Here is a 14,012-nt window from a genome sequence, read left to right on the forward strand (position 1 = left end):
GAAGAGAAAGAAACAATAAAAAGCAGATACTCGACTGAAAAAAAAAGTAATTTGGAGGTCATGATATAGTTGTGGTGTGTGTTGGTGAGAGTAGCCTGTCACAATAAGGCTTTGATGTGTCACTTTGTGCATGGCCAGTTTAGCAATTTGAATAGAGCTGATTGTCTCCTCATTCTTTTTCCCATTAATTAATGTTTCCTGCATACCTTTGAGTAAGGTCCGTATAAGATCCTTTAAATAATACCTGATTTAAAACTTTTTTTTCTGTTAATTTAAATTACAACACGTATTTTATAAGTCTGGTTTGAATAGAAGTGAGAATAAACCTCCAAGTAGATGTAGGAACTATTTTGCATTTTCAAGTATGAAATATGTCATTGCATTAACTAGTGCAAGTTCATTTACGGAAGGATGCATTAAGAAAACTACAGGAGAATCAGTTGTTGGTTCATTTGCAGATTTTATAGTTTTTAAAAATGAAGCCATTTCTCTGCTATCCAAGTATAATTTTTCATATTATATTACAAGTGCCTCTGTGTTGTGCTGAATAAAGTAAAGTATATTTTAAAGTGAAGCTCTTTTGCAAAGGAATGACGTTTCTTGGTTACTTGCAGAATGTACTTGACATTGGGAGTGGAGGATCTTGAAAATGTGGAAATTAAATATATTCCTAATTTTATTATTTTGATAAAGACTTTTGATTAGATGGTATAATCTTCCTTTTTTAAAAATATATTTTATTGATTATGCTTTTACAGTTGTCTCATTTCCCCCCCTTCATTCCCTTCCACCCTACACACCCTCTCCCACCCATATTTCCCCCTTTAGTTCATGTCCATGTGTCATAAGTTCTTTAGCTTCTACATTTCCCATACTATTCTTGCCCTCCCCCTGTCTATTTTCTACCTACCATCTATGCTACTTATTCTCTGTACCTTTCCCACTCTCTCCTCCTCCCACTCCCCTGTTGCTAACCCTCCATGTGATCTCCATTTCTGTGGTTCTGTTCCTGTTCTAGTTGTTTGCTTAGTTTGTTTTTGTTTTTGTTTTAGGTGTGGTTGTTAATAATTGTGAGTTTGCTGTCATTTTACTATACATGTTTTTTATCTTCTTAGATAAGTCCTTTTAACATTTCATATAATAAGGGCTTGGTGATGATGAACTCCTTTAACTTGACTTTATCTGAGAAGCACTTTACCTGTGCTTCCATTCTAAATGAAAGCTTTGCTGGATAGAGCAATCTTGGATGTAGGTCCTTGCCTTTCATGACTTGGAGTACTTCCTTCCAGCTCCTTCTTGCCTGTAAGGTCTCTTTTGAGAAATCAGCTGACAGTCTGATGGGAACTCCTTTGTAGGTTACTGTCTCCTTATCTCTTGCTACTTCTAGGATTCTCTCCTTCATTTTAATCTTGGGTAATGTAATTATGATGTGCCTTGGTGTGCTCCTCCTTGGGTCTAACTTCTTTGGGACTCTCTGAGCTTCCTGGATTTCCTGGAAGTTTATTTCCTTTGCCAGATTGGGGAAGTTCCCCTTTATTATTTGTTCAATAAGTTTTCCACTTGTTGCTCTTACTCTTCTCCTTCTGGTACCCCTATAATTCGGATATTGGAACATTTAAAGATGTCCTGGAGGTTCCTAAGCCTCTCCTCATTTTTTTGAATTCTCATTTCTTCCTTCTTTTCTGTTTGATTGTTTTATTTCTTCCTTCTGGTCCACTCCATTGATTTGAGTCCCAGTTTTCTTCCCATCACTATTGGTTTCCCTGTGCATTTTCCTTCATTTCACTTAGCATAGCCTTTATTTTTTCATCTAATTTGCGACCAAATTCAACCAATTCTGTGAGCATCCTGATCACCAGTGCCTTGAACTGTGCATCTGATAGGTTGGCTATCTCTTGGTTGCTTAGTTGAATTTGCTCTGGAGCTTTGATCTGTTCTTCTGTTTGGGCCTTTTTTTGTTTTGTTTTTGGTCTTGTTGTGTCTGTTATGTATGAGGGACGAAGCCTTAGGTGTTCACCAGGGTGGGGTAACCCAGTCGCTGGGTTGTAATGCTGTTTGTGGGGGCAGGGTCTGAGAGGGAACAGTGGTGCTTGCTCAGCTCTCTGTTGGATTTCAGTCCCTTCTGCCGCTTCCCCCAAACAAACTGGGCCTTTCTGGTGCTGATTCCCCATGTGGGTGGGCTTGTGTACTTCTAGGACCCCGTAGGTCTTTCCAATGAACTCTCCTGTGAGGCTGGGGGTCTCTCCCTGCACCTCAACCTCCACGAGTGTTTTCAGTCGGTGTTTTGAGGCTTTATTTCCCAACGCTGGGACCCTGGGTTGAGTGGTCTGTCTCACTCCCTAGTTTCACCTGGTTTATCTGTGTGCAAATGTGGGACCGCCCGGTTAGCCAGCTGCCTTGCGTGTGCATCGTGCCTCGCTTCACAGTTGCCACCTTGCTGGGTCTGCCCTTTGCCACCCCACACCTGGAGTCTTCCAGCTGCCGCCCACACGCCCAGGGTCTGCCCGCTGCTGTCTTGCGTGCCTGGTGCCACTGCTTTTTTTTCGCCTTGACCCCTCTTCACCCGGCTGCCCGACTCTGCCCCTCCTACTGGTCTGGATGAATGTGCCTATTTTAAGTCCTTGGTTGTCCAACTTCCATACAGGTCAAGTTTCTATCAGTTCTGGTTGTTATTTTGTTTCTAAATTGTTGGTGTCCTTATTTTGGTTGTGTGAGGAGGCATAGTGTGTTTACCTACACCTCCATCTTGGCTAGAAGTCCTTATCTTCCATTTTTTACTTAGGTTTTACTTTTCCTTTTATTTTGTTCTACAACCAGAATTCCAGATCATTTAAAATAGAGAATTGTTTTCATCCCTGATATGAAAGTTTCTAATGTTGGCTATGCTGTTTTAGTAAAATGTTTTTAAAACAATCAAGTGAAACAATTTAGTGAATAAATTGATTTTGAATTATAAGAATCTAAAATATTTAAGTTAAAAAATGAAATAGATTTAAAAAATAAAAGTGAAAATAGTATTTTGTGGAACTTTTGCAGTCACATTGTATGTGTGAATCTATATGTACTGTGTCATGATGGGAAATGTTTTTAATTGGAGTGCAAAATAATTTTGAAAAAAACTGGCTTAGAAAGTCTTTCTGTACAGGACTCTGTTTTCAGCAGATAAGTCTCATTCACAAATCTTTTTAAAAAATAGAAAAAGGTCTAGATGCATACACAGCAAAATGTTAATAGTGATTATTTTTGTGAGGTGAGCATACAGGTTTAATAAAAAGGTTTATTGTATAGGCTTTTGTGTTAGGGAAAATATAGAAATTTTACTTTTTTTGGTTAGTGTTATACTTCATTAAATTATTTTATAAACTAGATGTCCTCTATTATAGAGCTTTGAGCCATCTATTATCTTTAAAAAAGGTAACTTGTTTAAAGAAATTCTTTTTTTTCTACTTAGAGACTTCATTCTTCAGTAGCCCATAGTAACCAAGATAAAGAACTTTGTAATCTATTTTGTCATCAGAACACTGAGCCCTCTATAAAAGTTTGTAAGTGAATTTAACTGCAACATTCACAAGATCACCCGGTACTCCAAAGATGTATACTATTGGCATTGCTAAAGAAGCAAAATTTGTGTTCCTTAGACTGATTGAATTCAAATGACTAAAGAACTGATTTTGTGCAGGCTTTAATGAATCCTGAACTTCGCTAAGGCAAAAATAACTTTTAAGAAAGATGTTGAATATGTGAGCTTGATTTATGTAAATTCTGAGGCTCAAGGTGCCTTAACTGTCCTGAGGAGAATAATTGAGCAATTCAGAATATCATATTCTACTTAATACTCCCCTTGCATTTCTAATAAAGATATGACAAAGCAGGAATTGATAGACTTTCTAATCTTATAGTTGCTAATTTTTGTTCTAGTATTTGAAAACTATAGGAAATATACCTTTATTATAGTTAACCTCCCCATACTGCATTTGCATTATCAGTTTCTCCCTTCATAGTGAATCATTCTTCCTTACCTCAGCTTGATCTCTAACTCATTCCAATGAGATATTTGTTTCTCTAATCCTACTGAAATGGTTCTAATATCACCAACAACCTCTGTCCTGTCAAATCCAGTAAAAAAATTCTCAGTTCTTCCTACTTCATCTTTTACATTTAATAGAAATTATTACTCTTGCCTTTCAAAAGTATTTTCTTATCATGGTTTCTAGGATGCTACTTCTGTTTTCTTCTTTAGTCTCCCTTGCAGGCCACATTTCCTCTTTGTGGCCTTTAAGGGTTTAGTTCCTCCGTGGCTCAACCCCCTTGGCCTTTTGTCTTTGTTACCCCCTAGATGGTCTTATTCTATTCCTTGGCTTCAATTTTCATCTCCAATTTTTGTACCACCTCTGAGCTTTAAACCTGTATATCCAATTCCTTCCTTAACAACTGTATAGGATGTCCCTCAGGCATTCAAATATAGAATGTCCAAATTACAATTTTTGGTTCCTCTTTTTCCATTTCCTTCCCTAGTCTTCCCCATCTTAATAAGTATAACTGTAATCACTCAGGTTGATCAGACCAAACTCTCAAGTGACTTGTCTCTCTTTCCTTCTTCACATCCCACATATCAGCACCAAGGTTTTGTTAGCTTTGCTTTCAGAATATGTCATTGATCCAACCACCACTTGTTATGTTGTTTGTTACTACCCTAGACATGCTGCACGTCTGTTTGTTTTTAGACTTCTTTACAGATTTTTCTCCTTCTACTCTTACTCCTTAGTCAGTGCCTCACACTTTTGCTAGAATGATCTTTAACCGTGGTGAGTCAGATCATGTCATTCTCTTGCTGAAACCTTTCAGTGATGTCCCAGCATGTTTGAAATAAAAGCCTTGGCCTGCAAACCCTTACTTGTTCTGACCCTTACTTAGCTATCTTACTGACTTCTGTGCCCCTTCTTACTCTCCTGTTACCACACCTGTTTTCCTGTTATTCTGTGGACATTTCAAGCTTGTCCTGCCTCAGAACTTTTACACTTGCTTGTATTTTTTTCCTGGAATTCTCTTTTCCCTGGATAACTTGTGTGACTCACCGACCCAGTTCAAGTATCAGCTCAGGAATTAACTCCTCAGAGTAGTCTTCGCCACTTTATCATGTTGTGTTCCCTTCTAAAATAGCCACATACACCATCACGTTGATCTCTCTCTCTGCTTTATTTTACTCCATTGCCTTTATCAGTGTCAGACATTATATGTTTAAGTGTATGTTTATTTTAGGTCTCCACCATTACAGAGTATGCTTCTTGAGGCCAGAGTTGTTTTGTTCATTGCTTCATTCATAGTGCCTGGATGGGACTTGGCATATAATAGGTATTCAATAAATGTTTGTGGAATGAATGAATGAATGAATGAATGAGGCCTCATATCTTAATTGGAGGTTGGGGTGCATGACCTCTTGAGAAATCTCAGTTGCCATGATTTAACATTTGGTGCCAATTTCAGTGCTATTGCATTGTAGATAACAATGACAAAAAGTAACCCTACATTGAAGAACTTAACAGTTTAGGAGAGAGCTGGATGTGCAAACCCATAATTGCAAAGCAGTATGATAATTGCTTTAATGAAGGTATATACTGGAAACTTATGGGTAGGACCTTAATGTATCAGGGGGAGTTAGTGACAAAGTTATAGAGGAGATAACATTTATGGTGAGAATTGAAGGACAGGTAGAGACTTTCAGGAGGGTATCCAGCTGAGAAATAGTAGGCCTTAAACCACAGAGGTGTAAGAAGGCAGCTGGGTATGTTTCTAGTATGACCAGAAATTGGAATTGATGAAATTTAACGTCTGAAATTGGAAGCGGCTGGAGATGAGATTAGGCAGATGGGCAGTTCTAGGGGTGGCAGTGGAGCTAGATCATGTAGGGTCAAATATGCTATGCAGGATACTTTAAAGTTTGTACATGATGAAGAGCCACTTGAGAATTTTGAACAAGGAAATGGCCAAATCTGATTTGTATTTTAGAAAATCACTGGAAGCAGTATAGAAGTAGAATGAACAGTGCTTGGTAATTGATTGAAATGTCAGTGATAATGACTCCCAGGTTTCTGGCTTGAACAACTGGGTTGTTAGTGATACCATTCACTAAACTATGACATTAAGGGGAGAAGAACAGTGAATCTTTCTGAGGGGATGTCTGGAATTTAAAAGTATATCATCATCTTAGTGCTCAGAAATCTATTGGTTTACTCGTGTCATGTAATATATATTACATTTAATTATAAATATGCTAAATCTACTTTTCGGATATTTTTAGTCCTTTACAGATGGACATATGTGCTGCTGAATTGCTGAAGGATGTTTGCATCTCTTAGTTTTACCTGTTCGTAAATAAACTAATGACAAGAAATGTTTTTGATAGTATAGTGATACAAGGGAAGTTGTTTTATTAATAATGTACAAAGAAATGATTCTTAATCTAGGACCCTCCACAGCTTTAAACTTATAAAAAAAAAGCCCTCTTTTCAGGGAAAAAAGTCAAGTTAGAAGAAATGGTCCTAAATTTGTTGAGGGTAACTTTTACCACATATGATTGTTGTCTAATCTGTCTTGTTTTCTGATTTATGAAACATAAGTAGACTCTACTTTTTAGTGCTTTTGGGGCAATCATTTTGAACATATGAAATAAAGTGTGTGTGCAGAGATAAGCTTATCTATACATTAATTTTTTAGTTCATTTCTTGGTTTGGCATATTTCCTTGTTGCTAAAAGTGAAAAAATACGAAACAGGCAAAGCACAAGAGGAAAAAGCAGACTGTGTTCATTCTTGTGACATTAAGGATATGTCACAAGACAAGCACTGTCCCATTAGAAATATAACATGGGCCACAAATGTGGGCTACATAGGTGGACCACATAGATATTTAACAAAAAATTTATTGATTTGTTTTTAGAGAAAGGGGAAGGGAAGGAGAAAGAGAGGGAGAGAACATCAGTGTTTGGTTGCGTCTTACACACTCCCTACTGGGGACTGGACCCACAACCCAGGCATGTGCCCTGACTGGAAATTGAACTAGCGACCCTTTGGTTCACAGGCCTGTGTTCAGTCCACTGAGCTACACCAGCCAGGGCCATGTATAATTTTAAATTCTCTAGTAGCCACATTTAATAATACAAAAATAAACAGATGACATTAATGTTTGTGTAACCCATTATATCCAAAATAGTACCATTTCAACATATAATCAATAAAAAATATTAATGAGACATTTTACTTTTGGGGGGAGGTATACCAAGTCTTTGAAATCTGGAGGTATTTTACATGCACAGCACATCTCAGTTTAGACTAGCCACTTTTCAAGTGCTTAGTAGCTATGTGTGGCTAGTGGCTACTGTATGGGACAATGTAGTTCTAGATCCATTCTTGACCAAAAAGTACAGGTTGCTCCAACATTCTGCACCATTTGAAGGTGTCTTTTCAACATCAAGTAGTTTATGTGCTGCTTATTTTATTGTCTTGTCAAGTATGTTAAAGAGGTCATTCTTTTCTTCATCTTTTTCCTAATTATAGTGATTTTGTCTAGTAAAGATCTGTTTATCAATTTTCATTGCCTTTGCTTTCTTCTACAGCAATTTATAGTAATGGTCTTATATACTAAAACAATAGCAAATCTTTGAATTTTAGTGATTTTGTTTTTAATTACAAAAATACTACATTTATGGCCCTGGTTGGTATGGCTCAGTTGGAGTGGTATCCTGTAGACCGAAGAATTGCAGATTTGATTTCCAGTCAGGGCTCATGCCTGGGTTGCAGCTCTGGTCCCTGGTTGGTTGGGGATCGTACAGGAGACAACCTATTGCTGTTTCTCTCCCCCTCCCTCTCCCTTCTTTCCCTCCCTCTGAAGTCAGTAAGTGTGTCCTTGGATGAGGATGAAAATAGTAACAAAATACTACATTTATGGTAACAAATTCCAACAATAGGTATATGTATAAAAAGTTAATAATTCTTAATTCTTTTTCCTTATTTTTTCACTGTCCCAGTTTTAACCACTGTTAGGAGTTTAGATAATAGCCTTTCTCTACTTAGGATATACATTTATGAGAAATTCTTATGAAATGAGAAAATTAGTACTCTGAAAATACCTTCATTAAAATGAAGACTAAAGTTTTATAGTTATTAATGAAAAAAAGATTTGTTATGGACAATTTTCTGAAATGAAAACATTTACTATATATGTAATAAAATTTATGTTGTAATTACAGCTGTGTTAATTCTTAGAATTAACAAAGAATGATGTATTTTCTTGGTATAATTATTCCACTAAAATTGTGGGATATTCCAATAGCATTCTTCACTTTGTTTGATTTTCTTAGGATTTATCATATAGACTAGACTAGTGCATCAGTTTTACCAAAACTATGGGAACTTCAGCAATTTCTCAAGAGATTTTTCTTACTCCCTTGACATTTTCTTCCTTGATTCTTAGTCTGTTGTCATCCTTGCTGGGTTTTCCCTTCTTCAGTCATTCACTGGTTTGATTCTGCCAGGTCATTATTCCCCAGGGGTCTTGCTGTGAGATGAGCACTTTTTTCAATATTATTTTCATAGACTTCATGAAATCCTCGACTCTTTTCAAGTTTTGCATTTTTCATTTTACAGTTGAGTTGCATTGTGTTTACTTTGTATTACTGGATTTTTATCACAGTAGACTATTAGAGACTGATGGGAAAAGCCAGGATACATAGTTGAAGTAGATGTTAGTGTCAAGTAGAACTGGATTCTGTATTACAAGGGCTTTTGATTCCCTATGCAAACTTGTAACTTAAGGAACTCAACAATGGCTAACTTTATTGAGACTTTCACCGTGACTGGCAAGTATCTGTACATGCATTATTTTATTCAATCTATTTAGTGTCCCTGTGACATAAATGTATTATTATCGTCGTTTTATACTTGAGTGACGCTTAGAGTCGTAACTTTTCCCACAATAAAGTTAAGTAATATGTCTGAGGTCAGAGCTAGTCAAGTCTGGAGCTCTGTTTCTGACTCAGAAACTACAGCCTGTACTTGACATCACACTCATGTGAAATACACATACACTTTTGTACAAAAAAAAAAAAAAAGAATTGGATCATAGTTTTTTTTCATTTAGGATTATGTTTTGGATATTGGTCCACTGTATGGATGAGCCATAATTTTAAGATATTACTCCTTTAGATTGTGTATATTTTTTGTTTATTTTTTATTTTACTAAGGTTGCTTTTCCTGGTAACTAAAAGGCTTAGATTTTAATAACCATGTGTGATATAGGAGTGGGGGCATTGAGCCTGGGAGCAATGAGTTGGAAACTGAGTTCACCTCTCAGAGCCTTAAATCTCAAAGCATTGTACCCTCAGTTATAGAAAGAAAATACCGAAGCTTGTCTGTTTTCACCTGGGTTCTGAGTGAAGGAGAAAGTTTCCTGAGATTTTGTAACTATTGTTTTACTCTCCTGTGAGTTTGAGTTTCATATTTACAGTTACTGCATGGGTCCAGGCCAGAAAACCTCAAACTTAAAAATTAACATTAATGCAGAACCATTCCATAGAGGAACACTTGTCTGGCTGTATGGAATTACCATTGCTACTGACAATTCCCCATTGATGTTGAGCTCACTACTCAAAGTTATAAAAAAAAAAAATTGACAGTGCCTAAAGCAAAAGTCAGAGAGACAAGAGACAGCAGAGTTAAATTCTCAAGAACTTTAGAAAGTAGAACTATTAAATGATAAGTACTTAGTACTTATAAAAATCTAATTATAAAATTAAATTTAAAATAAATGCCACAGTTATAATAATAAATATAAATAATAAAACAAATGTTAAAAATATTAAAGATAAAAGAAGATAACAAATATAAGAACAACAACAAAACTTAAAATATATAAGACCAAAGAGATCAGGGCAGGGTAGGGGACAAATAGGACTTTAGTCACTAAAATTTAAAAACTGAATGGCTAGGATAAAATGCAAAGTAGACAAATGTGAAGAGAAAACTGGTGATGTTCTAGATAAATCTGAAGATACTGCCCTGAATGACTAGAACTGGTCAAAGACTCAGAGCTAAAATACTCAAAATAGTGTTGCCCTAGTAGAGAAATAATGCTAAACACACAGTAGACACTTGAAAACACCAAGTTTTTAAGAGACTATCTTGAGAATCATTAAAGAGGAAAAAGAGATACCTGCAAAAAGCAATGACAAGCTGACAACAGATTTTTTAACAGTAACAATAGAATAAAAATTTATTAAAGGATGGGAACATTTATTAAAGGATGAAAACGAAGTACATGTGGCTCAGTGGACTGAGTGCCAGCCTGTGAACCAAAGGGTCAAAGGAAACTACAGGGTCATCTGACAAAATCGGAATACTTAAGTTAGATTTGATAAAAATGTCAATGTTAGATTTGCTAATATTTTTAACTTGTAATTGTATAAAAGGATATGCCTATTTATAAGAAATATACTCTGAAGTATTTAAGGGTAAGGGTCATGATGCCTGTAATTTGTCCTCAGAAGGTTCAGGGGCAAAAATGTGTGTGTGTAGAGAGAGGGGTGAGAGGAAACATGCATGGTTGCAAAAATGATACAGCAAAAGAAGTAGTTGTATAGGTAGTGATAAAACCACTTAGGACATTGTAAAAAAGTTAAAACTTTTAAAAGTGAGAAAGAAAAGATCAAGTGCTTTTAGTAAATACCTGGGTGGGAAAGTTTTAATTGTAAGACACATTTTAAAAATTGCATATGACAAGCATCCCTTCTCCTAATATTAAAGGCCTTTCATGTCTATATTTGCAAAAGAAATTTGTAGGAACACAACAGGTCTTTACATTGAATTGGCATTATCTTGAAAGTCCACAGGATGGGGATGCTCCTTTTTTGTGTGTCTGAGTTATATGAAAGGATTGTCACAGCCAGTTTTGTATTGGAGCATCTCCCACTTGACTGAGAAAGGTGATTGTTAAAATTTAGGAATTTTGCAAACTGATTGTTAAACATAGCTGGTATTAACAGTTAAATTGCATAGCTTACTATTAATAGATGACATTTATAAAAATTGTAAATACTCAAAATTCATCACTTTATAGTTATTTTACTACATAATACCATGATCAATGACCTTGAATTATTTTTGTATATTGTACCTTTATAGTTGAAATACTATATCATGTGCTACTGTGAATCTTTTCCTGTTATTGTGTTCAGTGGTATCACAGTGGTATCTTAAAATTAGCCAAGGTGGGAATATTTACACCACAGAATTTGGCAAATGTTTTAAATCCAAGCTTGATAATTGTTTATTGATTGCCTAGACTTTAAGTGATGGAAAAAATGACAATAATACAAACTTAAATGTGTCCATGCCTTTAGTTATTACATTGTGCATAGCTCAGAAATTGAGGATATATTCTTCGATTCAAAAATGATTATCACTTCACATTGTTAATATTACTGGCATAACAAAAATATCAACCAGTACTCCAAACTAGACTTGGAAAGCCAGTTGCTAAACATTTACATTTATGCTGCTGGTCATGGTATACTTGAATTTAGTGTTTTGGTAGGAAATAGATAATAGTATAAATTTATTATTTTGTTATTCAGCTCTAGGAAATTGTATCATGACAATATGTGGGCATTAACTTAAAAAAAGGAAGATTGGGATTTACAAGTTATTAGCTGTAGCACATAATAATGTTAAATTTGAAGCCTTTGATATATGTCTGTTGCAGATGAGAAATAGAAGTGTAGAATTTAGTTTTAAGAATGCTTAAAATTAATTCAGAACAATCTATCGTACAGACAGAAATTCATTCACAATGTATTTAAATGATTCTAGATACAGAGTTTGTTACCTAAAAATAATGTTGGAGAACTCCAGAAGCAGAGTTCTTTTTATATTGAGCTAAACTTTTTTCTTTTCTTTTCTTTTCTTTTTTTTTAATTTCTACCAGTTGGTTCTGGTACTGCCTTCTAGAGAAATACAGAAGCATAGAAACCTAGAAGAGAATATTTGTTCTGTCTATCAGATATAAAGGTAACTGTAATATTTCTATTTACACCTCTCTGGGCAAGAAGCAGACAGCAGACTGCTTAGTTCCTTTAAACATACATTGTATCGTATATTTTCTAGACTGTAATCGAAGACTGTGTTGCCTTTCTGAACTTCCACATCACTATAGTTTGACTCCTACTGACTTTGTAGATGAAGTAAAAGCCTTTAGATTTTTTTGTGTGTGGGAATTGTACACAAGTCAAGTCTTCTGTGTTAGATTCTTTTTAACCCAAACACCAAGCAGATCTTGGTGTTTATTCATTGTTTTGTCTTCATATTACTTTCAGCACAGCATTTCAAATTATAAAAATGATATTTAATTGTGACTTTACAATTTTTGGTTTCTATTAATCCTGTTATGTGTCAGTTGCATATTTGATAAGCACTCAATGTCTATTGTTTACAGCCATATTATTGTTTAAAATATTGAACTTCAAAGGGCTATGGGGGACATAGTTCTCCTTTAAATAACCTTTTCTAAAATTTTCTCTACCCATTATCATTACTTTTTGTTTGAGTACACCTATCACTTCTGTTAAATAGATCATAGTTTACTGTCTTACGTACAAAAGTTCATCATAATGTATTTTGTCAGATGTTTGCTAACTGAGATCAAGATATACTGTGTCATACTTACCTGGCAGGGGAGTTACCATGATCACAAAGGTGGCTTTCCCAGGGAAAGGTTTATCTATTGCACTTGGGATGTGCTGACTCCTGTGACTTCCCCAAGTGTGGGAAACTCAACTGCATAATTTGTGGTAGTGGGAGGTGGCATTCATGCTGTCCCCTAAAAATAAAAGATACACTGTCTGTGGCATCTCCTCCAATGGAGTACACATTAGTATTTTTGTCTTTGAAAAGTAGGCATTTTTAAAAAATACTGGCATGGCTCAATGTTAAAGTCATATTCTTACACAAATGAAAAAAAATAGAAAATCTATGAACATTGGTGGGCTAGTTAATTAGGACATCAAAAGATAAAAGGGAAATGAAGAAAACTCAGGATAGTTGGTGCTCAGGGTCATGGTATATATCTGGACTGAAAAGAAAATAGCCTGTGTTGCCCTGGATGGGTGGCTTGATTGGTTGGAGCACTGTCCCATACAACAGAAGATTGCAGGTTCGATTCCTGGACAGGGAACATACCTAGGTTATGGGTTGATTGCTGGTTGAGACACTTATGGGAGGCAACTGATTGATGTTTCTTGCTCACATCCATGTATCTCTCTTTCTCTCCCTCTCTCTCTTTCTCTCTCTCAAATCAATAACTATATCCTAGGGTGAGGATTAAAAAAAAGAAAACAGTCTGGGCCTTGAGAGCAGAGTTTTTTTTTTTTACCTAAGGAAGTGTATGTATTCTGAATCAGGTAAAATCTTAGGGATCTGGAAAAGAGTGGACAGGATTTGTTGGCCTTTCTTTTCCTCTTATTATCTCTTTCCTTTGAAATGTACATGGTGAATATTAACAACGGGCAAAGTGAAGAGTATATGGCTAGTGTGTGTGTGTGTGTGTGTGTGTGTGTGTGCGCGCGCGTGCGTGTGTGGGCGCACGCGCGTGCGACCTCTTATTCTTTTTGCTCTGAACAAACTAATACCTATTTCACTTTTTTTTTTTTAAGATTAAAAGAATAGCCCTGGCTGGTGTGGCTCAGTGGATTGAGCACGGGCCTGCAAACCAAAGGGTCACTGGTTCAATTCCCAGTCAGGGCACATGCCTGGGTTGCGGGCCATGTCTCCGTTTGGGGGCACATGAGAGGCAACCATACACTGATGTTTCTCTCCCTCTCTCCCTCTCTTCCCCTCTCTCTCTCTAAAAAAAATCTTAAAAAATAAAAAAATTCATAGTTAAAAATATAACTGGTATGAATTGTGTAGTACATTTCCTTATATTTTGTAGATAGTAGATGAAGGTTTATTTAACCTTTGTTAAGTT

The 14,012-nt window shown here is 35.9% G+C and overlaps 1 protein-coding gene and 1 non-coding gene across 8 annotated transcripts in view; both read left to right on the plus strand.

Annotated features, from left to right (window-relative positions):
* R3HCC1L (R3H domain and coiled-coil containing 1 like) overlaps positions 1–14,012 on the plus strand; it is an 89,990-nt gene that overhangs the window by 38,029 nt on the left and 37,949 nt on the right. For 4 of the 7 annotated variants that reach the window (XM_045854639.1, XM_045854643.1, XM_045854642.1 and 1 more), the window contains one exon: positions 11,976–12,058. The exons of the other annotated variants lie outside the window; for them this stretch is intronic. The gene's annotated coding sequence lies outside the window, so the exon portion shown is untranslated. The remainder of the gene's footprint in view (positions 1–11,975; positions 12,059–14,012) is intronic. 7 annotated transcript variants of the gene reach the window in all.
* LOC123829154 lies at positions 12,706–12,869 on the plus strand. Its single transcript, XR_006787548.1, has one exon. It is a non-coding gene; the product is annotated as a U1 spliceosomal RNA (small nuclear RNA).

This window comes from Phyllostomus hastatus, unplaced genomic scaffold, assembly GCF_019186645.2.
Source record: "Phyllostomus hastatus isolate PE091 unplaced genomic scaffold, TTU_PhHast_1.1 phas_scaffold_1066, whole genome shotgun sequence".
Taxonomy (NCBI): domain Eukaryota; kingdom Metazoa; phylum Chordata; class Mammalia; order Chiroptera; family Phyllostomidae; genus Phyllostomus; species Phyllostomus hastatus.